Raw genomic sequence first — 25,573 nt, 5'->3', positions numbered from 1 at the left:
TTCCTTCCGAATTCCTTCCGAATTCCTTCCGAATTCCTTCCGAATTCCTTCCGAATTCCTTCCGAATTCCTTCCGAATTCCTTCCTTCCTCACTCTCCAAGTAGCTTTTAGAAAGAGTATAATACTACTTTTACTTTTAAATTTTTTTAATAAGATGCATTATAGTATGCATATGCATTCAATATATCATACCATTACTATCTTCAATCATTCCTTCTACTGCTTTAAGTAAATTAAAGATAGAGGAAAAGCTCTTGTTTTTCAGGTTGCTTTAATACAACAGCAGCCCTAAAAGTGAACAAACCCAGAAAACTGAGCCAAATAAATTAACTGTGTAGTACATGTTTCACTGAGACCCCTTCATCACAGTACTTAGAATTTGAGGTTTGTTCTTCCTGATTTCTGGACTCTGTTACCCCTGTGTAAAAAGGATTTCTCAATTAGCTGTGTCTAACTGTTAAAGTAACTTTTATACAACAGAGAAAGAACCTGAGAATAAATATGATTCCATTACTGACCTTAGAAATGTATGCTCTGGATGATATTGTCTGGTAAACTTCAGTTCAACACTGTAATGTTCATTAAATCCCATGACAATTAGTAAGCATGACATTGTGTTGTGCAGAAGATAAGTTTCGTGTAAGGTATTTCAGAGGTACCCATGCTGTGGTCTTTGTAGGAACTAAGGTAGCAAGTCACAAGGACAGTTATGACCAAAGACACACACCATCATATAGCTGCAATGTACCTGCAAATCAGAAATGTTTTTGCACCCTCGAAAATTCCTTTTTGAAGAAAGGTATACAATTCTATCCATTAGCTGGAAAAAAAATAATTTGGAACATTTCATTATATTAAAAAATTTGCATCTATCTAACTTGTCTTGTGAAAGAATAGTAAACAAATATATAAACCAGGAAGAATTCCAATCATTTCTACTAGAAAGAACTCCAATCATTACTACTAGGGGAAATAACATTTAGTTGTACTGGTGGTAAAAGGGCATTTACATCAGGAATTTAAAAATATGATAAATATATGGAGAGTATCTAAATTACATATGAGATTCCAAATGTAAATATTCATGCTGGAATTTACTTGGGTAGAATCTTAGCCAACCCACTATTCCCAGCTATGGTGGGTGCTCTATTCATTGCTTCAGCTCAGGCATTTTTTCGTTAGTGAGTCATCAAAGCAAGCAACAGAAAAATCCAGAAATCAGGATAATGTTTAGAGTAAAATATATTCCGTTCACAGAGAGTCATGGTAGTTTCGATATTTTACTGAGTTTGCTTGCTGGTTTTGGAGGCAGGAAGGGACTGCGAGAGATGTGAGAAGACACCAGCAGCTGCCCCCAGGCTACAGGGAGCCGCTGCCAGCCGGCTCCAAGACTGTCCCACTGTTGGTCAAAACTGAACCCCTCAGTGATGTTTGTAGTCATTCTGTGACAATGTATCTAAGAAAGTATAAAAAATCTGCTGTGAAACAGCAGTTGGGAGAAGAGAGTGAGAATGTGTCAGAGAAATGGCCCTCTAGATACCAAGGTCAGTGGAAAAGGAGGCAAGGAGGTGCTCTAGCCACTGCAGCAGAAATTCTCCTGCAGCATGTGGAGGTCTATGATACAGCAGGCCATGTTCTGAAAACAGCTGCAGCCTGGGGGAGCCCACAGAGGGACAGGTGCCTCACCAGAGCTGTAGCCCATGGAGAGGAGCACCTGCTGATTCAGGCTTGCTGTCAGGTCAATGATCTCATGGGGGACCCATATGGAAGCAGTCTGTTCCTAAGGACTGCAGCCCATGGAAAGAATTCATGCTGAGGCAGTTCTTGAAGAGCTGTTGTTCCCAGAAAGGACCAACATAGGAAAAGTTCATTAAGAGCTTTCTCCCCTGGGAGGGGCTCAGGGCTGGAGCAGGGAAAACAATGAGAAAGAAAAAGAGACAAACATGAAGGGCTATGAACTGACTTCAGCCCAAATTTCCCATTCCTCTGGGCTAGTCAAGAAGGGAGTGGAGGGTAGAGGAGTTAGGAGTGAAATTGAGCCTGTGAAGAAGGGAGGGGTCGGGGAAAGATGTTTTTACTTTTGTTCCTATTTCTCACCTTCCTCCTCTACTACAGTAAATTTGTGATAAATTAAATTCATTTCCTCAAGTCAAATCTCTTTTGCCCATGCCCATGAGATTAGCTCAGTTGTTTAGAGCATGGTGCTTACAACACCAGGGTTGCTGGTTCAGTCACCACATGGGCCATTCACTTGTGACTTGGTCTTGGTGATTCTTGTTGGTCCCTTCCAACTCAGAATATTCTGCAATTCTGTGTAATTGTGAGTGATCTTCTTTCCTCATCTCAGCCCACGATTCTTAACTGTGTTTTCTCCCACTGTCCTTTTGAAGAGGTGAAGTGATAAGAATGGTTTGGCAGCCATCTGGTGTCCAGTAAAGATTAACCCACCACACAGACACAAACAGACTTCCACATCCTCTTCGGTCTTTATGACAGACTTGCAGCCCCGTGCTAAGTGCTAAGTGCTATGAACTCTGGAAATACAGACTTCAAAATTCCCCTGGGATTCAAGCTCATAACAGTGAAACAAACTGTAAAAATTTCATCCCATCTGCTCTCTCTTCCCTTTGCAAGTGATACTCCTGTTGGTCAGGCAAAAAATTGTTGTGGTAGGTCAATCTTATTATATTATATGTACTCTCCAGCATTTGTTAAAGGTATATATTTTACTCAAAAATTATCTCTGAAATAAGTGAGAAAGAAAAGGGAGAAGACATATGAAACACTTTGTAGAAGGAAAGCTGAGAAATTATACATATATCCTACAATTTAGTAGAAAACACAATGCAAAATTCTTGCCTGAATTTGTAGTGAAATAAAAGAATAGTAGAATATGAGAGAGGGCAAAGACAGCTAGTGGAGTGCAATGCAATAAATCATCATTTGCTGATCCAATAGAAGTACATGGGAGCAATTAAACTTTGGCAGCTATTTTATTTTTCCCTTATGGAGTTTCAGACTTACACACTAAGATAGCTTTCATGTGATTAAAACTTGCACCATGTTTAATTTCCTTCAAAAGAACAATCACTTTAAAAGGGAGAGAGAGGGAGTGAAAGAGACCCACAAGAGAGTGAAATAATGCTGGGGGTGGAAAAGGGGCAGTAATTTTGCCCAGATAATGTTGTCATACTTTGTAAAGCCTTTAATGCTGGAATTTATTTATTAATGATGCATGGGTTATTACCCACCATCTGTCTTGTGTTAGCAGTGGGCTGTTTCAGATTATGGTAATGTGTTTCTGATTTGAGTCGTGTTGAAAGCCAGAACAAGGCATCTCATGTGCAGTCCTCTTTGAGGCCTGCTGTTTTCAATTCCTCTTCACAGAATGGGCTTTTATTTGATTTGTTATGGGGATTTTTTCTTCTGTTGCCAAAACAGCTGCAAGCCTGGAAGGGAATGAGACACAGGGCCACAGCAAACTTGTTAGCTCAAAAGAGAAACAGAATGTTCCAGGAACAAAAAGGGAGGTGAAGGAGAAGGGAGAGAGAGAGAAAGATGAGGGGAAGAGAGATGGTAGGAAGGGACAGAAAAGAAGAGGGTAATTGAAAGGATAAAGAGCTCTAAAGTTTTTTTAGTTGGTTTTTCATATGAAGATCACAACAAAAAATATTTTCCCTTCTAAGTGTCATACAGCAAACTACTTCATTTTTAATATAATATCTTAGTTAACACAGAAAGTCTTTATTTCTTTTTTGCTCTTGCTTTTGAAAGACTTCAGCTGCTTTTATGCTAGTGCAAAGCAGGAAATAAAACATTTACCCCAAATGAGCTTGCATCAAAAAGCTAAAAAATCCCAAACCTAAAACCCAGGTCTGCTCATGTTTCTGGTATGGCATGCAGTGTGCCCATTGTAGAGAGATGCAAAGACAAGGAGAAAAAACTGGCAGCTTTCTTGCTGAGGGTCCTCATATTTAGGTCTCAGAGTCTGTCAGTCAGAATGTGGAACTGTATTTTTGAAATTAAATAAGCAAGTAGATAAGTTCATTTCTCTCCAGAAAAGTTGATTCCTCTTCACAACACCTGGACTATAGGTTTCTTATCCCAGGTGAATTTGCAGTACATTTTCAATTTAGAGAACATTTTTGGAAAATAGCACATGTTGTGTAAATAAACATGTTTAAGTTAAACCTTATGAAATATTTTACAGAAGTCTATTGGTAAGGAAGAGTTGAACATTCCCCATGCCAAAATGAAGTTCTTTTATGTTACATACTAGAGCAATATGCAATCTCATTTTCAGACCATAACGTATGCTTGTCTCACATGCTATCATACACAGCATAGCACTTAATTTCTATGTAGAAAGTATCTTTGTTTTCTGATGGAGAAACACTAGATAAACATTTATTTTTCATTGCATCAGATGCTCTAAGCAGCAGTCTTTTTTCTGTCAATTTTGACCATACACACTTTTATTCAAATTCAGTAATGGTTTAAATATTTTTCATGTAAATAACAGGAGAAAAACAATTTGGGTTTTGTTGTTGTTGTTTGGTTGGGGGTTTTTTTGGTTGGTTGGTTGGTTGGTTGGTTGATTTAGTGGGTTTGGGGGGGGGGGGTTGTTTGTTTGTTTTTTTGTTTTTGCAGGGGGGATTGGACACTGGTAAGAACAAAGTGTAGGAAACTTCTATACAGTAGAATTTCACACCCGAAACCAGTATTCTCATATTTTTGCAAAGTATGCTGAATTTGTAAAAGTCACAGTGCCACTCACAGCCACTTACTGAACTGTGGCTAATCACTGTACATCAATTTCTCGTATATACCAGAAGCTTCAGTTCTGGAGTCCAGCTGAAGTGGTATTTGGGTGTCAGAGTCTTCAAGAAGGAGTTCACAAACTCTTCAGAAGACTATATACAAACCAGGCATTTTTCAATTATTTCCTTTAGAGTTACTCAAAAGAAGTTGACAAGCAAGTGCTTTTTTTGTTTTCCCTTTTTTGCCTTTTTTTTTTAAAGCAGTTCTCCCTCCCCTTTCTTAATTTTTACTAACCAAGATCTATGAAATGGTATGATGTAACCCATCTTAAATCTGCTTTTGTGTTCAGTTTCTGTGTCACTTCTTAGTGCAGTGAATTAGGTTGAAACACTAGTCTTTAAAAGTCCTTCTAGAACATATGATGATGTGATTGGGCTTCCTTTTTTTGGAAGAGCTCAGCAGCTAGGAACAACTGCTAAGCTCTTGCTAACAATCTTTGGTAGAAACCTCTCTTTCTGAAAACAAACATAATGGTGTCATAATGACTGAGATTTCCAAGTTAAATTGACTATGAATGATCTAATCTGTTTTATCAGGCCTCTTTCATTTTAACAGTAGGAAAACAAATGTATTCATTTGGGGGAAAATTGAGTGAATATTTTCTATATTGAAAATACAAAATAAGGCAAATATGGTTCTTAAGGGAAATTTAAATCTAAAGAGAGTATTTGCCTTTTAGAGGACTTTTTGGAACATACAGGAACTTATTTAGAATACTCAAAAAACACCAAAACCCTCCACCTTCTTTGTGTGTGAGAAAACAAACATCAAAAAAGCACAGGAATGGTGACAAAGCACATAGAAAGACAAAAATTGAATAATCCAAAATTGAAATCAGTAAAGAGCATTGTAAGTTACAATCTCTTTCTACACCACGAACACCTTAACTGCATTTGATCACAGCACATATGTATTCTGATAATAGTTTATCCTTAGAGTGAGATAACCCAATTCAATTTTTCTTGCGCAGTTTAAGTAAATATGAAAAGGAAGCCAAATATGCCTATGTAAATCTCAATGATTTCCTATGTTCCCTCACACTTCTTTAGTCTATATGATCAAAATTACTAAAGTGTTTTTTCTCATGTGTATTCTTACTACACGGGGCTTCAGAGAAATTGATATATGTGAGTTCTGCTGACAGACAACAGTTATTATCTGTTAGGAATTAAAGAAGATTAGAGGACAAATACTTTAAAGCAAACTGCTGTTTTGTCCCAACATTGTTAAACATGGTCTTTCACCTGTTACTAATTTTCTTCATAGTATCAAAGGATTTTGCTTGTTTGAACACAAGGGAAACCAGCTATTTCAAGTTGTTTACATAGAGCAAACAAGGACACAAACAGGGAAGGATGTGCATGTTAATTAGGTGTGGGCTTCAATAAGATAAAAACGCGACGTGCTCTCTGGAGTTGTTTCTCCACTGAATGTCTGAAAGCTCAGAGAACCTCACCAATGATTTTATATTAATTTTGTGGATGAACTAGATATGTTCTTTCCGATTTTATTCTCATAACACAGTCTTCTTTTCAATCATTGTGTTGCCTCAAATATGTGATTGCTTTCTGAATGTTTCCAATGGGGTTAAAAATTAAGTATATGTGATGGTTGCTTACTTAACCACTGCTCCAGGCTTAAGGGCAAACCTCTGCAGTTCATACATGTCTAGCAACATGTGAGATCAAAAAGCAATCTAATTTGAAAATGCTGCCAAGAATATATGTTTAAGAAAAGACTGTATGAACAGGAAAGGATGCCATGAATACTGTCACTGGTTTACTTTCTGACAATCTGAACTGTAAATCTTTCTGAGATGATGGTTATTTAGAGACATTTGCAGTAATAGCCTTTAGATGGGAGTTATATTCCATGGCTTACCTACTCACCATTTGAATTAATTTGTATTTCTGACCAGCAGGAAATCTTGTGCTATTCAAGTCCACGATTCAGTTACATGGGCCATAGAAAAAGTACTTTGATTTAAAAACTGATGCCTGTTAATTTTGAAAGGTTTTTTTCTATTTATGTTACAAGTAACAATATGCAAGCATGCCCTATTTATGTTCATCATACCATTCATGTAACTTTTCTGTGTGTCAAGGTCATCAGCCACTCTTTCACTCTGAGTTCTAATAAAAACAAACTCCACGCACTGAAGATACTGTATGACACAGTATGTACTCACAAAGAGCTATGGATCAGACATCCACAATCCTAACATTTGACTGGGTTGTACTCCTAAACATAAAATCCAAAACCTGTAGGCACCTGAAAAAAAAGGTATCAGAAAAGATTCTGCTATGAATAGAAATTAAATCACATTTGCATTTGAAGAATGCAAATGATATTTCCATAATCTTTAAGTATTCAAATATGAAAGAAATAAATACAATAAAAACAAACAGGAACTTTAGCCTATTATTTTACTAAGTCATAAGCCTGCCCTCCTTTTTTTTAGTGCAAGTTTTTCAGAATCACATGGGCAAGTAAGTTCCTTTATACTCAGGATAACACGTAAATATTTAAGTACAATCATAAATTTGCTGGAATCAATAAAAAAAAAACAACAAACCGCCAAAGAAAACAACCCAAAACACCAAAGAAAGGACAAACCAACAAAAGAATGAGGAAGTTTTTCAAACATATCATCATATTTCAAATGATACCAATCAAATGATTTCAAATGAATCAATATGACCAAAACTCATGACTATATGAGCGCTCCCACTTCTACTCATCTCTTAGTCATTGGTGAAGAAAACAAGGAGATATGTGGTCCTAAAGATATTTACTAGTCTAAATGAAAGGAATAAGAAGACATAAGTGTGGAAGCAACCATCACAGGAAAAAGAAAAAAGGGTAGTCTTCCATAACTTCATGGCTTAAACCTCTTATAGTCCACAAATAAAACAAATACATCTTCAGCTTTCTACCATCTGCAATTTTTTTTGAAAATGTGATAAATACTCTGTAATTTTTCTTAGCTCAACTACATATACTGTCATGAATAGCTTTAATTATATATATATATATATTTTGTTCTGTTGTACCCCAATCCACTGATCAAAATATGATGTAGACTTCTAAATTTATCTTTGTAAGAAGAAATTTCTCTTCTGAACTCATACTGTCTTCTAAAGGCTTAAGTTAGTCCAACATACTGATCTGTACCCAGATCATAAGAGGAGAAGGTAAATGATTAAAATAAACATTTTCTTATATCCATTAAAAAAAGAAAGAGAAGATCTGCGATAACATACAGCGTAATTGATTAAAAATGTGCATGTAAAGCATCTTGGAATTCAGTTACATGATGAGTGAATGACTATATTAGTAGGCTAATTATAACACTTTAATTAAACAAAACCATGAATTTGAATGCCTTCCAAACACTGGTGTATGAAATGAGACAAGAAGAGATAATTATATACCGTACACATGCTTTATGGCTTATTTTCACAGATTGTAAAGCAGGACTTTTTAAAACAATGACTTTACACTCAAACTAATAAGCTTTAATGGATCTGCAGGCCACAGTCTCTGTAAAGTAACTTTTCTGTTGATCAATATAAGGTCAATATATTTGCCATCTTCCTTTCACTTCAAGTGGCATGTATCAGTGTATGCCATAATTTCTCAAAGCCTTGTGATGTGGGGATATATGATACCACTTGTGATGTGGTGTCATATGGTTATATGAAAAAGATTCTTAACTATTGGAACGCGTATCCTGTGCCTCCTCCTCACCCCACCCCCAGCATGTGAATGGCAATTTTTCTATATGAAAATTGTAGCTCTATTGTGCACATATGAATCTTTCCTTCTCTATCTCAACTCAGTTGTTCCACACTGAGTAATAACACAGCCAAAGCCTCTGAAATCCGGGTGGCAAAGTTGCACTTTGAAAGACAAACAGAGGCTGCCCTTTATTATTGTTGGAAAATACACAATAACATAGAAAACCACAGTGGGACAAGTTCTCCCTTCATAGGCATATACAAAACTTTCATTGACGTCAAAAAGTTTTCTGGCATTATATATCTAATGGAAAAAATATGGCCCATTGTGTCAGCTACCCAGCACTGCAATTCAGACTGACTTAGGACGTGAAAGACTCACATCCCAATGCAATTGTCACCTTTTTTAATGACTCACTTCTATGTCCTTAGTAGATATTCTCCCCTGCATGCTACTATGTTCATGTTAGATGTAAATCACATGCTATAAAATGAAATTTAAATGTAATATAAACTAAAAATTACAAATTTTATATTTGTGAATTTCTGCTGTGGATGAAAAAAAACAATTCTGTGCACCTGAATTCCTTTAAGCATATAATCTCCTCCAGATTTCCGCTGACTTGCTTATACCAAATTTACTTCGGCAAATATTATTTTTGAGCATAATTTTCCCCCGAAGACAAGCTTAGAGTGCTTATAGCATGCTGGTTTTCCATCAATGTAAAGATGCAGTCAGATAAAAGCTATCAACTCTCTCTACAAACCTTTTCTTTTATCCTCATGCTAAAAATATGTTAACATTACAATCCATAGATGCCTGAGCACTCATAAAGTGTTTTTAACCATTCTCCAAGAGGTGGCTTTAGGAAAGCACCATTCACAGGCTATGGAATCTGCTTCTCTACTGAAAATATATCCGCACAGTGTGAGAGAGATGAATTATCATTGTCCTAAAGTGTCAGAGATACTGTTTTGTTTGCTCTATCCAGTATTTGGACAGGAAAGCTAAACTTTTCACTCAAAGTGGGGATTACATGAACAGCTATGCATATCAAATTTCCTTTGTGCATCTACTCAGAATCTATGAAAAGAAAAAAAGAATTGTTTTTTGGGGGTTGTTGACATGGAGGCATGGGGAGAAATGTTGGTTTTGGTTTGGAGGGTTTTTTGGTTGTTTGGTTTTGTTTGGCATTTCCTTATTAATTAATTCATTCATTCATTCATTTATATGCTTTATTTAAAGACAAAATCTATCCAGATCACTAGTGTGTAATTTCTGCCATTAATTTCTGTCAGGACGTTGGTCAGCTCTCTTAAAAAAACTCCCATAGGAATTAGAGGAGATAAAAGCAGAACATTTAGCAGTCAGGGAACAAGTATGGGCCATCTACCATATAATATTTATTAGACCCGACAGTGGGAAAGGACCAGTGATTTACTGATTGGTTAGAACACCTCCTCTCATTTAAAAGCCTTTCACCAAGGCCAAATTGCTAATTACTTGGACATCCAGCAGAAACCAACTATAGACAGACCAGCTGGGAAGAAATGCCTGCCAGAACAGCCAGACAGACCTGCTTTTTTTGTCCAACTGGCTCAAACAATAATGACTGAGTTTGGCAAAACAGACAAAAGTCTAAAAACTGACACCAAGTTTAAAATGTCAGTAACCCAGAGACTGATGTCTCTATCCCACAAGGTCAGAAATTATGCAAACTACAATATTTGTAATTCTGCAGGATCTAATAACATATGTCCTGAACCAGAAACAGATACTTAACCGGGAATGAGAATAATAGGGTTTTAAGGTATATTTAACTCTTAAAATTACAGTATTCAACTGCAACACCTTAGGTTTGATTCATGAATACCCTTATGAACTGCTAAGTAAATAGTTAATTTTTTAAACCACCACTAAATCCACATCATACTTGAGAATTTATACCCCTTTGCCTCCAGAAGACTACTTTACTGTTCATTTTAGATTTATTAATCTAAATTTAATATTTATTTCTTGATTTAAAAAAAATAAAACAAAGCAAAAAATAAACCTACTAGTTAATGCCATAAGCAATATGCCATTATATGAGAGCTTTAAATTTCAAAGCATCATGAGAAAATTTATATTAAGAAACAAAACACTCCCTTGTAGCCATAAAATTTCAACTAATTAAAATCCTTAAATAAAAATAGCCAAAATAAACAAACAACCTCCCCCCACATTTTCAGGAGATATGAAAAGCAAAGAAGGTTCATCTTTCAAAAGAAGTTTAGACTAGAGGGCCTAACAACACTATCCACATAAGTTTGAGTTCTGTATTGTTTTACTTGTGTTCCCTTAAAAACCTCAACTGGAGTGCAATTATTTCCCCATGGGTCCAGGGTGCTGATTACTTGAATTAGTCATAAAATCAGGGACTAAGCCTGGAAGTGATGATTTGCTCCAGATACAGATGTGGAGGTATTTGAAGAAAGAATAGTGGAATGATTAGAAATTCAGATCTTTTCTCCCAGGGATTGTAGAGGAAGTAATAATTGTAGTTTTTCTTGCTTTCTACGTGCATATTGAACTTAGGAGAGTGCTAAATTTGTAATATAATTAATAATTTTCTTATAATAGAAATGTAACTTGACAGGGTAATTGAAACATTAACAAAAAATCACATTAAATGTATGAGAAACTTACTGCATTTTTCTTAGATGATAGAACATTGAAGAATGTGTGAGTAGTTCTGTATTTTTGTCCTTTCAACTGTTTTATCATTAAAAAGTTCTTCTACACATCTGAAAATCAGTAGTATCTGCTAAGAAGTTCTCTTGCAATATGAGCAGCTATTCACCAGGAACCAGACTGAGATCATCAAACTTCATTCCTAAAGCTGAACCTAGTGTAAGCAAGGTTTTGGCAATAGAAGATGTACATAGGATTTGAATTGGACAGTAAGAATATCACTTGCTAACTAGTGCATTTTACAGAGGAAGAATGAAACAGTTTCCCCATGTAAAGGGTCAGCTTTAGAAAAAAATAGTTTTAAAAAGAGCATCATTTCTTCAGTATCAGGGAAAGAACAAGTGGTTATTAAAGAAAAGCCAGAAAGCTGCATATATAGGTCAGTAGGGTTCTTTACACAAATTCTGCCACCCCATTTAAGATTATTTGGTTACTTTATTTGACCCAGAGGCCCCACTCATCACATGAATTTGCTCATCTGTTTAAAACCAGAATGCCTATTAACCATTTTCCTGTGCTTTGATGTATTTGTTTCCAAAGTATTTCTTTTAAATTGAGTGAGAATCAAGCTTAACGCAGACAGTTCCATAACAACATTCCTTGTAATGAGAGACATCTTTTAATGGAAAGTACTGCCCTATTAAATTAAAAACATGCAAAGTATAACCCACATATATCAGTATGTAAGAAATAGAGACCTTTCATTTATTTGTTTCACTAAACATGTGAATATTCATACTAAAATGAAACACATACACACCAAAGAGGTTATATCCCCACTAGCATAAAGATGGCTCTCGGAAAAAGGTGAAATACTGATGTTAAGCAGGCAAACAAAGAATATCCATCCAATATTAATTTGGACCTCTAACAGCAATTATTTCCATCTCCCTTGAACTTATAATTTCATAAATTTCATAAAATCACGGAATCAATAAAGCTGAGCAGTTTGGGTTTTGATATTGCAAAATTTTAAGTTTTTTTAATTTGAAGTTTTTCTGTTTGTATTTTTGAAATTCTAACTGGCAAGTATCCTGTCATGTTTCAGTGCTAGCAGAGGAATACATGTTAGGAGCAAGAAAGGAAGACTCTTCCCACAGCCTCTGAAATATGACTACATTTTCTTTTTAAGATGTTGGTCTTCTATTCCATACTGCACAAACTGCAATCAATGGATAACAATAGCTTAAAGATATACAAAATGTCCAAAGCATCTTTACTTTTAATTTACTTTCTAAAGATATTATGCACAAGGGTATGGATCATGTAACAATCAGTGTTTGAAAATATATTTTAGTCTAAATTAATGGAAAAGGAAAGTGAGGTGATAGATTACACTAATCTTTTAAAATTACATTTTCAGCAATGCATAAGATTATCATTTAAAGGCAAGAAAAAAACCTCACAAGCTCTTTTTCTTATTTTTTATTTTTACAGACATCTTGAAACATCAGAAACAGACCACACAATACAAAACATGTCAGATCCAGAAAAAGTGTGCCACATTTCATTAAGTATAGGCTGTCTAAATTGCATGCTAAGAATAACGTGTTATTGTCAAAGGGAAAGTTCAAAAGGAAAACATATAACCTCAAATTGTATAAAGAATGTTTATAACCATAGTGGAAGATCACAGTCACAATAATTAATCTAAAAAATATTGCAGCCTAGTTTATTCCATACAGTGTTCTTCAAAAGCATTATGTGTCAAACTTACTCTACAGTTCATAAAAACCATCTGTCAACACTTTCATGATGACATTTTTGCTTTTACTCTGTTCAGAGACACAGGGACTCCAGAAACATGAAATTTCTTGGATGCTACTGACTGAACACCATGTATTCTGTGACTTTTTTACCCATTGCTAAGTTTCAGATTTTACCTTTTGGTTAATTTTGTTCTGCTCAGTTTCTGCCAACAACACTATTTTATGTCCTGTCACTTATACAAAGAAATAGTATGTGACTATCCAAGCTGCTTGTTCCTTGACATTCAGGTAAAAATCTGGCATTTAATCTGACATTAAAGCTAAAAGAAATCACCATTTCTTATTGTTCCTAAATCCATCTGCCATAAGATATTTTTAAAAGAAAAATAACATTATTCCAAGAACAAAAGGGATAATAAACAAGTTTTGCGTTAGTCTTCCATAGCACCCCATCTTCCCATACCTCTCAACTGGATATAATGCAAGACAAGAACTAGGGGAGCAAAGTCCCACTGTAAGTAACAATCAGGTGCATGACTACCTGAGAAACCTCAATATACATAAGTCCATGGGATCTGATGGAATTCATCTCAAGAGTCCTCAGGGAATTCACTGATGTAGTTGCCAAGCTACTGAAAAGTAGCTTAAAAAGTCATGGCAGTCAGGTGAAGTCCCAGGGGACTGGAAAAAGGGAAATATTGTACCCATCTTTATAATGGGTAGAAAGGAGGACCCTGGGAACTACCTGTGCCTGGGAAGATCCTGGAAAAGATCCTCCTAGAAGCTGTGCTAAGGCACAGAAAGGACACAGAAATGATCAGAGATAGTCAGTGCAGCTTCACCAAGGGCAAGTCCTGCCCAACTAACCCAGTGGTTTATGATGGATTGACTATATCCATGGACAGTTACTGGTGTCATTTACATGGATGAGTTCCAGATTTATCTGGCCTTTGACATGGTCCCTGACAACATCTTGTTCTCTAAATTGGAAAGAGATGGATTTGAGGGGTGTACCATTCCATGAATTGAATTGGTTTAAACAATCTTATCCAGAGTGTAGAGGTCAATGACTTATTATCTCAATGGACACTGGTGACAAAGGGTGTCCCTCAGCAGTCTGTATTGAGACCAGTAGTGTTTGAAGACTTCATCATTGACATAGACAAAGGGATCAAGTGCACCCTCAGCAAATTTGCTGATGATACCAAGCTGAGTGGTGCAGTTTCCACACCTGAAGGACAGGATGCCACCAAGAGGAACCTGGACAAGCTCAAGAACTGGGCCCGTGGGAACCTCACGAGGTTTAACAAAACCAAGTGCAAGATGCTGCACCTGGGTCAGGGCAACCCCTGGTATCAACATAGGCTGTGGGATAAAGGGATTACAAGAAGTCCTGCCAAGAAGGACTTGGGGGTGCTGATGGACAAAAAATTTGACATGACCTAACAATGTGCACTTGCAGTCCAGAAAATCAAACACATCCTGGGCTGCATCCAAAGCAGTGTGGCCAGTAGGTTGAGGGAGGCAATTCTGCCCCTCTGCTCTGCTCTGGTGAGACCTCAGCTGGACTGCTGCATCTAGCTGTGGAGCACCAAACACAAGAAGGACATCACATTATTGGACCAAGTCCAGAGGAGCCCATGAGGATGATCAGAGGGCTGGAGCACATCTTCTATGAAGACAGACTGACAGAGTTGGAACTGTTCAGCGTGGTGATGTGAAAGCGCCAGGGAGATTTTATAGCAGGATTTCAATACCTGGAGGGGGTCTACAGAGTGGGAGACAGACTTTTTACAAGAGCATGTAGTGATAGGATGAGGGGGAAAGGCTTTACACTGAAAGGGAGTCAATTTAAATTAGCTATAACAAAGAATATTTTTACAATGTGTGTGGTAAGACAATGAGACAAGTTGCCAAGAGAGGTGATGGATGGTAGCTGGAAACATTCAAGGTCAGGTGGAATAAGGCTCTGAGCAACCTGATCTAGTTGTAGATGTCCCTGATCATTGCAGTTGACCTTTAAAAGGTGCCTTCCAATCCAAACTATTCTGATTCCATGAAATTTAGCCTTTTTTCCCCAAACACACCTCTATAATTCTCTAAACATGACTCATCAGATTACAGGTAAACTTACTTCAAAATATTCCACAAAACAAAGTAATCAATAATTATAGAAGGAGAAGCTTCAGATATGCAAAGGAGAACAGTGATTTGGAAAATATTTGCAAGAAATAGGAAATCAGGTAAGCAGAACCAACAGTTTATGGATGTATCTACTTTAGTGTTTTGTTTGGGTAAGGAGTATGATCTTGAAACAAATATTCCAATTGTCTCCATTTGTATTTTCGTTCATATCAGAGAGCACTCCGGGAACATATGGATGAAATAAGCCCAGGGGATGCATTCCAATTGCCTGAAGCAAAATGACTAAAAAATGCTGGAGTACAAACATCAGGCTCTCAATATGAATGATTTTTCACTCTAAATTTCTAGGTTGACACTGATTCCATCAGGTACTGAAAATCCCTGGACCAAGAGCCACGAAACAAGATGTTTTCCACAGTTCTTTATGGAAAACTCTTGTTCCAATGAAAATTAAAAGCTTTGGCCACTTTTTTTTTTTTGCTTTCTGGAAATGCTGAGTGAGCAGAATAAACATAAAATATGTAATGCCTTCACAATAAAGGTTATATGCATAAGATCCATCAGATCTACTGAAAACTTGTCATACAGAAAGTGTACCAAAACACATCAGATGCACTACGCACCCTCTTTTGTTTAGGAACTCCTTACAAAATAGGTATAACAAAGGATTTAATGAAGAGACACTAAGAAAAGTAATGGTTGAGTTACAGGAAGAAACAGTAAAAGAACAAAGGAAATTTGAATGCACCAGAGTTTTTAAAAAGCTTAGGGTGCATGAACTTCAGGGATAAGAGTAAAAGACAATGAAAAATGAACTTATAAATGCTTGTTTTCTCGAAATCCAATCCTGGTTTTGATATTCACAGTGACAGAAACTGGAAATTAACAGCCTTTTGGAAGAAAAACAAATGGCAAGTAAGCAAATGATTCACAAAAGAAAGACAAATTAAAATCATCCTTAACTTGTTAAAGTGTATTGCAGTTGATGACATTAACTAGCCACGCATGTAAAAGAGAGCAAACTTAAAACATGTATTAGAATTACTATTGTTTCTTAGTGCTCTTTTGCAAGAGCATTTTTTTTTGTTTTTCTTTTCCTTACATTCTACTGCAATGTGCAAGCCAGCGTTACTGTTTCTGGCTATTAACTTATCCAGATTTAAAAGATTTGGGGGACATTATCCCTTATTAGACTTACTGAAAAAGAAAGTATACTTAAAGAACTAATTCAATGTCCTTTTTTTCAGATCTTGAAAAAGCTGAGTTCATTACCCACACAAATAGTAACAACGTTTTGATCCCTATATATCTTTTAAGCACCTTAGACTTACCTATATGGTTGGGCTTGCTGCTGTATATGTAAATGTCTAAATGTGCACAATATTTGATAACAAATCATTTGAGAGGCTCAAATTGAAGGCTCAGTTTTAGTGTCAGTGTTCTTTAATGGTTTTACAAATTACATGGATGCAGGAATCAAATATACATTAAGAAACGTTGTAAGTGATACAAAGATGGGAGAAACTTTGGGCTTCTTTCAGAGTAAAGGGGCCTTGCAGAGAGATTTGGATAGAGGGCTGGGCAATCCTGAACTGTATTCATTTTAACAGGTGCAGGATTCTCCACCTGGAAGGGGGTAATCCTGGTCATACATGCAAACTGGGAAACGAGGCTGGAGAGCAGCCCCAAGGAAAGACATCTGGGTCTTTGGGTTGACAGGAAGTTGAACATGAGTCAGCAGTGCCCTGGCAGCCAGGAGGGTCAACCATGTCCTCATGTCATCATGCACAGCATTGCTGCACAGTTGAGGGAGGGGATTTTCCCTCTATGTTCTGTGCTGGATCTCCCTTACTGTGAGTTCTGTGTGCAATTTTGAGTGCTGCAATATAAGAAGGATGTCAAAGTACTAGAATGTGTCCAGAGAACGATGATCAAGATCCTGGAAGACCTCAAGGGAAGAAATTCTGCATAGCAGCTGAGGTTACTTAGCTTGTTCACCTTGGAGGAGTAAAGTCTGAGAAGGGTGTCAGAGTTCAAGAAGCACCTGGGTAATGTTATATGATTTAGTTTTAGGTTGCTGTCTTTAGAGAGGAGCAGAGAGTTGGAGTTGATGATAGTCTTTATGCAATGAAGATCAATACTTCAGCAAAGCACTTCCATAACCTAATAGTTAGACTAACAAACAGGAAATTAATTTGTTTCTTTCCTTCTAAAGTCAGAAGAGTCAACTGATTTGCTTTCAAAATCACCTCATTAGTGAAAGTCACAAAGGACAGTCAAAGATATTTGGGTAAATGCCAAACTTTTGTGTCCAAAATCATTGTGGAGCTGAGGCATAATGTTTCCCTATTCTTTTTGAGATGGGCAAGTCGCCTATTAAGTTTCATGGCAAGAACAACAAAACACAATCTTTGAAAAAATTTTGAAATGAAGCAATGGTAGAGGAAAAATTAATCCTAGCACTTTGAGGAGAGCTGGCAGAATTTAACAAGTGTAGCAAAACCCATATATTATTTTTATAGTAGAAAGTTGGATACACCTTTGAAAGAAGAACTTTCCATACTATTACATATTTAGATTGATTTAAAGCTTTGATTTTGACTGCAGTCTTCCAAACAAGATGGTTCAAATTTAAATTCTTGTCTGTGTTCTGATTTCACACAGATTTCTAGAATCTGTTCACATAAAATAACTTAGACCTCCTAAATATCTTTACTTAAAAAGATTTTCAAATTTAGGATTATTTTTTTTAAAAAAAGGAGTACAACTATTTATTTTATCAGAAAAAAAATCAATAATTTTGCTACAATTATGAAACTCTAGATAATATTATCTTAGTTCTTTGTTCAAAAGCTCCCTCAGATGGTTTTGGGGGTCTTTTGATAATTGCTGGTAATTTTTTTTCTACCCCCAAGTTCTGTGTTATGAGTGTTATGTACTATTTTAACAAAAATACCCGTGTGGGATGGGAAGTAAGGTAAATAGGAAAAGAGAATTAGCTTCCGGGTATTACTTTCTCTTTTATAAACTATCTGTTGTCATCTAGAAGTAAACAAAATGACTAATCATGAGTCCTTGAACAGGACAACACATATACGCTTAACTGAGATGGAAGTTGTGTATCTCATTTAGTGTACTAGCCCATTCAGGTTAGTGTATCTCACAGCCCGCTTTTCAGTATATTGAAAATCTTACGTCCATTGTGATGCCCTCTGGTGTGGAAGGTATCTTTTCAGCTTTATACCGGCTAAGCAAGTGGTTTAATGCCTTAGAAAGCCTCGAGCAGCCTAGAGAGGTAGCACGGGCGATCTAGCACTTTAGTAGCTCTAAAATCGGTACCTGTATCAGCTGCAAAGCAAATACCATCAGCAGAAGCAAAGAGGGAGAAATATAGCTCTCTGCTCGCTCAATTTCCTGCAGTTAGAAGCTTTCAAATGAGACAGACAACCAGAGATGTTCACAGGAAGATAGCTGAGCCAAGAGAGTGCGGGGCCTCCCTCGATTGTCTCTTTTATTAGAAGGGGAAAGGGGAGGACTGGGGGCGGACCCGGGGTGATCGGCCAGTCAGACACTGCTGAAGAGTCTGAGTTACATTTGGTTTTGCCTGCGCTTGGAATAAAGGAGCTCAGAGCACGTGGCAGGGGCAAATGTCTTTGGGAGGGGGAGGGGAAGCTCAGAACAGGCAGCAACACTCTGGAACATCACATTTAGAAAACTACCCTGTTTCCTCTTAGAGACCTCAGGAAATCTTCATGGGCCCTAGCAGTACTTTAAATCTGTTGTAACTCTTATTTTCTCATTAGCTTGACAAATATGTCAGTTCCTGTGCTGCTGTCTTACAGTCATCTCTTCATCCAAATGCCTAAAAGAGGCCTGCTACACCACCCAAGATCCAAGGACTTCACCCAAGGTAAAAGGACTTCCAACTTCTTATAGACTATTGTCAGTCACCATTCAATTCAATCTTGGCCTCTGTTGCATCTGCCAGGAAAGCTGGAAAGTAAGCAGGGGGTATACCTCCTAAAGAATAAAAAGTTTCTTAGTTCACTCATATGCCCTATGTAGCATTCAGTAAAGAGAAGTGACTTCAGGCGAGTACCATTACTGGCTGTCTGTGTGACTGACTGATGAGTGAATAAGTCTATATCCTACTACTGTGAAGCCCTCAGTCCATCATCTTTCTCTGATCTGCATTTCAATATGTGCTTCTTTCTTAGAAGTGTGAGGGAACAAAGTAAAAAGAAAACATCAACAAGCAAACTGTGTCAGATTTTCCAAGATGTGGTTCCCTCATAACTGTATGTACATTAAAATTTCGATACATTACCTACTCACCTCTGCCATAGAACATACATTTTGCACACTTTTATTACTCCTTCTGTTCCCCATTTGGAAATAAAGGTTTAAGAATTATAATAGAGAGGCCTTGAAAGCCAAACACTTATCTCTGTCACGTGGAAAAGCTTACCTTCCAAGGCATTCCTTGACAATGAAATCCAGACCTCAGCATTCTGTAGCAAAAACACAGTCAGGCTCAGAAAGAGTAGAGGTCATGGGAGGGCAAAATTTGGTATTTTAGGCTTGCTCAAGTTACTAGATGTATTTCACTATTAAGGAAATGGTCAAAACTTCAGCAGTTAAAACTTCTCAGAAATACAATTTATTTTTACAACAGTAGTGAATTGTAAGAACAAAGAATCCAAATAGATCCATTTAGAAATAAAACATTCAGAAAGTCTTTTTTTTTTCTACATTCCAGCAGAAATTCAAAGCATATGTATGTTTCAGAAACTTAATGATTCTGCAGTGCCACAGAAGACACCATTACATCACAGAAAATTTAACAATCACCTATTTCAAGGTAAACAATAATGCTTATGTGGGTTTTACAATTGAAAAACTCCCAATCATACTCAGATGTTATGGACAGAATAACTACAGACTTTAAGCTTTGTTATGCATTAAACCAGGGAATAGTGTCCTGTAAGGCAGCACATGAGACAGCTGATAACAAAAAGACCACTGGAATAAAAAAAAGTGTGGATCTGTGATAGTTAGTGGCTACAGAATAAAGAGGAATGCAGTGGAGAATCCCCCAGCTCCATCCTTATCTCCTCCTCCTTCATCTGTGGTATTCTGTTGTACAGAAAGCCTTGCATAGAGCCTAGCTGTAGTTTTGAAACCACACATTCATAATACATACTAGACCAAAGGGCATATTACTTTGCTATCAACGGATTCTCTGTAGCCCATCTGGATGCAAAAGTGCTGGGGAAAGATCATTCAATAGGAATAACTTCTTTAACAAGATAAAAGTCCCAGTTTCTTTGGGAATTCTACATAATTTAAGTTGAACATTAGGAAGAAGTTCTTCACAGAAAGGGTGACTGGGCATTGCAATGGGCTGCACAGGGATGGGTGGAGTCATTGTCCCTGGAGATGTTTTAAGAGAAGATGATGTGGCCCTCAGTGCCATCATTGAGTTGACAAGATGGTATTGAGTCATAAACTGGACTCATGATGATCGCAGAGGTCTTTTCCAACTTAATTGATTCTGATTCTGTGATAATCCTTCTATCTCAGATTACTAAATAGTGCAAGGTCTGTCTGTGGCTGAGGCTGAAGCCAAGGAGTATAATTGAAACACCTTAGTAATTGTAAATATATCAATTCTTCTATAGTAAAGGGTTCTTTTCTCTGGTCATATTTTAAGAAAGCAGAGCCTTCTCATATCTCACGCATCTAACAAATAACACAGTCCGCTTCTTGGTGCACACATGCTCACACACACAACTTTCTGCAAGCCTAGAAAGTCAGCCCCCTAAAACGCGAGTTAAAATTTAGCCTTGTTGTTATCAGGCTTGCAGAGAAAGGGGACATCTTATCCTTTCTTGATTGATATTCAAAACTGGCCACACCACCCTAATATTACTGGAAATCAGTAATTTTTTCCTTCAGCCTTCCACCACAAATCTTTTATCCCTATGTCAGTTTCTCAGGGTCACTTCCTCCTTTTTACTTTCTAGCACATCCTTTTTTTTTCTCACAACTTTTCCACTTAAATCATAACTGTTTCCATAAAGCATCATCATTATTCCCTGTTCAGTGAAAACAGAATATAGAGTTGACTATAACATAAACAGCAGATATTCAGCCAACACTTTCTGTTGAAGCTGTCCAGTAAAACCTACATTTAGTTTATCTTTTCAAGTCAGAAAGAGTCAAGATTTCAGGCTCTTACTTGTTACTGCTCATGGGATGTGTCATCACATCTCTGACAGCTTCAAAGTACCACCCAGTTAGTGGAGGAAACAGAGAAGAAATCCACAAATATTGTATTAATATACTGCTTGTGATCTTTTCTTCCCCTCATCTCTTGTTTTCCTCTAAAGTGATCTAATATTAATTCTTGTTTGTCATCTAGTCTTTGATTAGTAACATACTCTCAAAGGGACAAGTTGCTTTTTAATATTTCGGCAAAGCTAAAAATTAGTTTCTGAGCAACTGAACAAATGCAGCCAGGGAGCAGAGACTCCCTACGGATCTGCACTGACTGCAGCCCAGCCCTCACTCTTTGCCTTCCTACCAAACGACAGACAAAAAAAATTATCTTAGAACATCCCATGTTTTTATCCAGTAAGAGCCAAGAAAAATTGAATATTTATGTCTGAGAGAATAATCTGCAGTTACCTAAGATCCACTTACAATGATGCTGCATACTTTCCTTGCTGAGACCACAAAATATGGGATTGTTCATTGTGGGTGGTTCTACAAGGATGCTGCTAATCATGGGCTAATGATTGTATCAAAAATTAACTTTGTTTCAAATTAGACATCACTGGTCCTGCTGGAATAGGCAAGACAGTCCAGACAATGATCTATTCAGAAGTAAATCATAGTTTAGGTTAAAAAAATTAAAAATCTACCAACAAAACAAGAAGAATGTTGAAGATAGTCACTAGCTTATTGTATTAGGCTTTACGAGAACAAAATCTCCTTCTTACAGTGTAGTGCTGTACTTCCCCACTCCTTTTCTTACTTCCCACATTGTTCCCCCTTCCCTGCCCCTAGCCCTGGCCACACCCTCCGGTTCTCCCTATTGGTTCCAGTACCCCAACTTGGCCCATGTCCCGCCCCTGTGCCCTGAGAAAACTCTCCTGGTCCCTGACCATGTGGTCTCTCTGCCTCTGGGGACCGGCTTGTCGTCATGTGAATAAAAGTTCCTCTGAGGTCTCCATGCAGTGACCCTTTTCACCTCCTTTATCATCACTGTGTTGCGGAGCCGACAGCTAGCCGGAGCAGGAGTGTGGGGCCGTCTGGAAGGACTATGGGAAGAGGAACAGCCGCTCTCCCCGAAGCAGCCCCGCAGTGGTCTCTGGGAAGGTCTGCGGCTTGCTAAACCAGGCAACGCAACATTACAGTTCATTGTGTGTTTCAGTATTTCTTTCGTTTATTCCTCTTAAAATTGGTATTTTCTGGCATACGTATTTTATTAAAGAAATAAAGAATAGAGAACTATTATTTAGACAAATATTAGCAAAAACAGCTGCTATTGTTAAAATCTCAGAGAAAATAAACATGGGTCAGCATGGTGTAGGGTGTAGTGCAGGTGAGAGTAATGCTGAAATAGCCATCTCCCCTAGGAAGGGTATGCAGGTACAAAGGGGAACATTCACATTCAGAAGTGGGGTGTTGTAAGAGACTGTGAGGATTGCTGGCTGGAACATTTGGGGGGGGTGTGTGTGAGGGGAAGGGGCAGGCCGGGCCGTGCCCTGGTGAGGCGAGGCCCTGCCCCGCACAGCCCAGCCCGGGCCTGTATCCCAGCCCCGCAGCGGCCACCAGTCCCTGGCACACTGGAGGCAGTGCCCGCACCCCACCCCTGGAGCCCCAGTCTGGCCTTGCAGTGGCCAAATGGCCTGAAGTCCCACCTGGGGGAAGAGCCCAGGAAGGCCAAAGGGTGTGTAAATCAAAGCCTGTGGCAAGCACATGTCCTGACCCTACCTCCTCTTGGAAATTCTACCAGCTGAACACTGCTGGAACCAGGAGTGGTAGCTATATTTGTTCTTCTCTACATATTTTCTGTCTTTCTCTCTTTCTGCATCTTCTCATTCCCTTTTCGCAGAGTTTTGAGTAACTTAAAATCAGATGGATTTGGAGTTTGCTAAATTAAATAGTCTTAGTTAGTGCTTTGTAAAATATTTTATGTTGATTGAATGCTGATCTAAACTTCTTGCAAAGTACTCTGATTATCTGAATTTGCCAGTAAAGTTTTATGTTGTTTCAACTTCTTGAGAACCTCTTGTCTGTATTTCTCCCTTGCATCTAACTCAGGGTACATAAAAAACTGCAAGCTTTTCTAATAGTCCCATCAGGCGAGTTTTTGGGGTCTTATGGGTGCGACTGTAATCCCCAAAGATTGTGTGAGGGGGGATATCCATGTGATCATGTCTGTGTCTGCATCTGTGACTGTGTGTATCTGCATGGGTGTTATTTTTTTTTTGTCTGGTATTATAGTTCATCTATTATTGCTATTGATCCTGAATGTGTTGTCCACTGAGTGCTGATCCATCATATCTTTCATAATCGAATGAAGTACTTTGATCCTAATTTTGCTTTAAAGTCTGTAAACTAAGTAGCATTTTCCTGTTATGAGCTATTCCCGTGAATGTTATTTTCAGCAATTGTCAGAAGCAGATTTGGCCTTATTCTCATCAAACAGTGGCATAAGCATAATTTTTGAAAGACTATGAGACTTAAATTCTTGTTTTTCCTAACCTGCAACCCAACTTTATGCCCAGTCCTGTTTTTGTAAGAGAAGATAAATTTTGTTCTCTTTGTTCCCAATCTATTTCCTTCAGTTTTGCTGTTTGAATTGCGAACGTTGGAGTTAGATAACTAACCTCCTCTTCAAAAGCTGCTTTTTGCCACTAGCTTTATTTCCATCTAACCATATCTCTATTGATGGACTTGCTTAAAATTGAGGTCAGAGCAGAATAAAGCCTAGGAAGGTGAAGCAGAGTAGTTGAGAATAGTTTCTTCACCAGGCATGAGAAATATGTGATAATGGTGGATGATTACAATTAGATTTATTGCTAATACAGTATCTAAATATTACCAGTGCAGTGTCTAAATAACAACTCTATCGTCTATTTCTACAGACTATAGTAGAATCAGATCTTGGTTATGAGGCTGTTGAGTCATGAGCTTCAGTGAGACTCCCTTGCTTTCTAAACTTGGAGAAGGCTAGGTGTGTCTAGGTCTATTTCATCTCAGATTTGGTCTGTGTCTAAAGAGTTATAAGCAGGCTGAGCTGGAAATTTATAGGTTCACATTTTCTTGCCTTACAGAATTCAGAAATGTGAATCAACAAATTACTTACATAGTTACTTTAAGATTTTATCTCTGTATTTGACTGGATCTTAGCTCTTTCACTCACCCATCCAAAAAAGTTTTCCCAGTCTTCAGTAGTGACCTGTAGGCATCCCTGTGAGGAAGGGGCAGGAGAAGGGGAGAGGAGGATATGCAACCAGAAGCTGCCTGCAACCTTGAAAGTCCAGTTTGCCCAGTTGGTCCGGTCTCCAACAGTCTTTTACATTCTTTTTCAGGCCAATGTGCACCTATGTTCTGCCTGGTTTACGAACTGAACCTGCTACACCCCATTTCTGGAATGCATTAATTATGCAACCATCCAGACATCTCCTCCTGCAATACTGACCTGGTGTTCTTATCTTAGGACAACTCGTACTGCCCATCTCAGACAGCTGGATGAGAAAGGGGTGGGTGTTTGCTGGGAAAGAGTAGGAATACAAAGTCCTGGTTGTTTTTCATCACCACAGGGAAGAGGCCCACAGATTAAATGTAGGAGAGGCAAAAAACATAATATATGTTAAAATCACAAATTTTAGATGCAAGAATTACCCATCTTCACTCAGAAACCAAATTTTCCTTGACAGAATTGACAGAGTCTCCAGATAATGTTCACTGCTGAGCAGTGTCAGCGTCAAAATCATCACTTCAGAAAACACATACTCTTTTCTGTGCTTGAAGATCATGACACCCTTTTGAAGAGCAGAAACTTTTGTAATATGTGTCAGTACAAATATTCAAGAAATGAAAAAATTTGAGTTAAACTCTTTTCCTGTATAAAGCCTGTTTACAATCCAGTTTCTTAAACCTACTGAACATAGAGAACACTGAAAGCTATTGGATCAGGCACTTAAGGCACACCTACACTGGGTTTCTTATTAGCTTTTTAATCCTCCTTAAAAGCAACTGTTGACTTCACAGTTTGTTTACAAGAGGGGAGTTAGGCATTTTAGCCTCATGTCTCATAGAGAAGCACCATCAAGTATAAGGCTGCACAAGGTAGTTTGCATAAAGTAGAAATTTGTATTTCTATAATATGAATATTTGGAGGTTTGAAG

This window comes from Corvus kubaryi, unplaced genomic scaffold (assembly GCF_017639235.1).
Source record: "Corvus kubaryi isolate FWS band 111438036 unplaced genomic scaffold, C.kubaryi_AGA036_p1.0 37357, whole genome shotgun sequence".
Lineage (NCBI taxonomy): Eukaryota > Metazoa > Chordata > Aves > Passeriformes > Corvidae > Corvus > Corvus kubaryi.
This window is presented reverse-complemented; position numbering follows the sequence as displayed.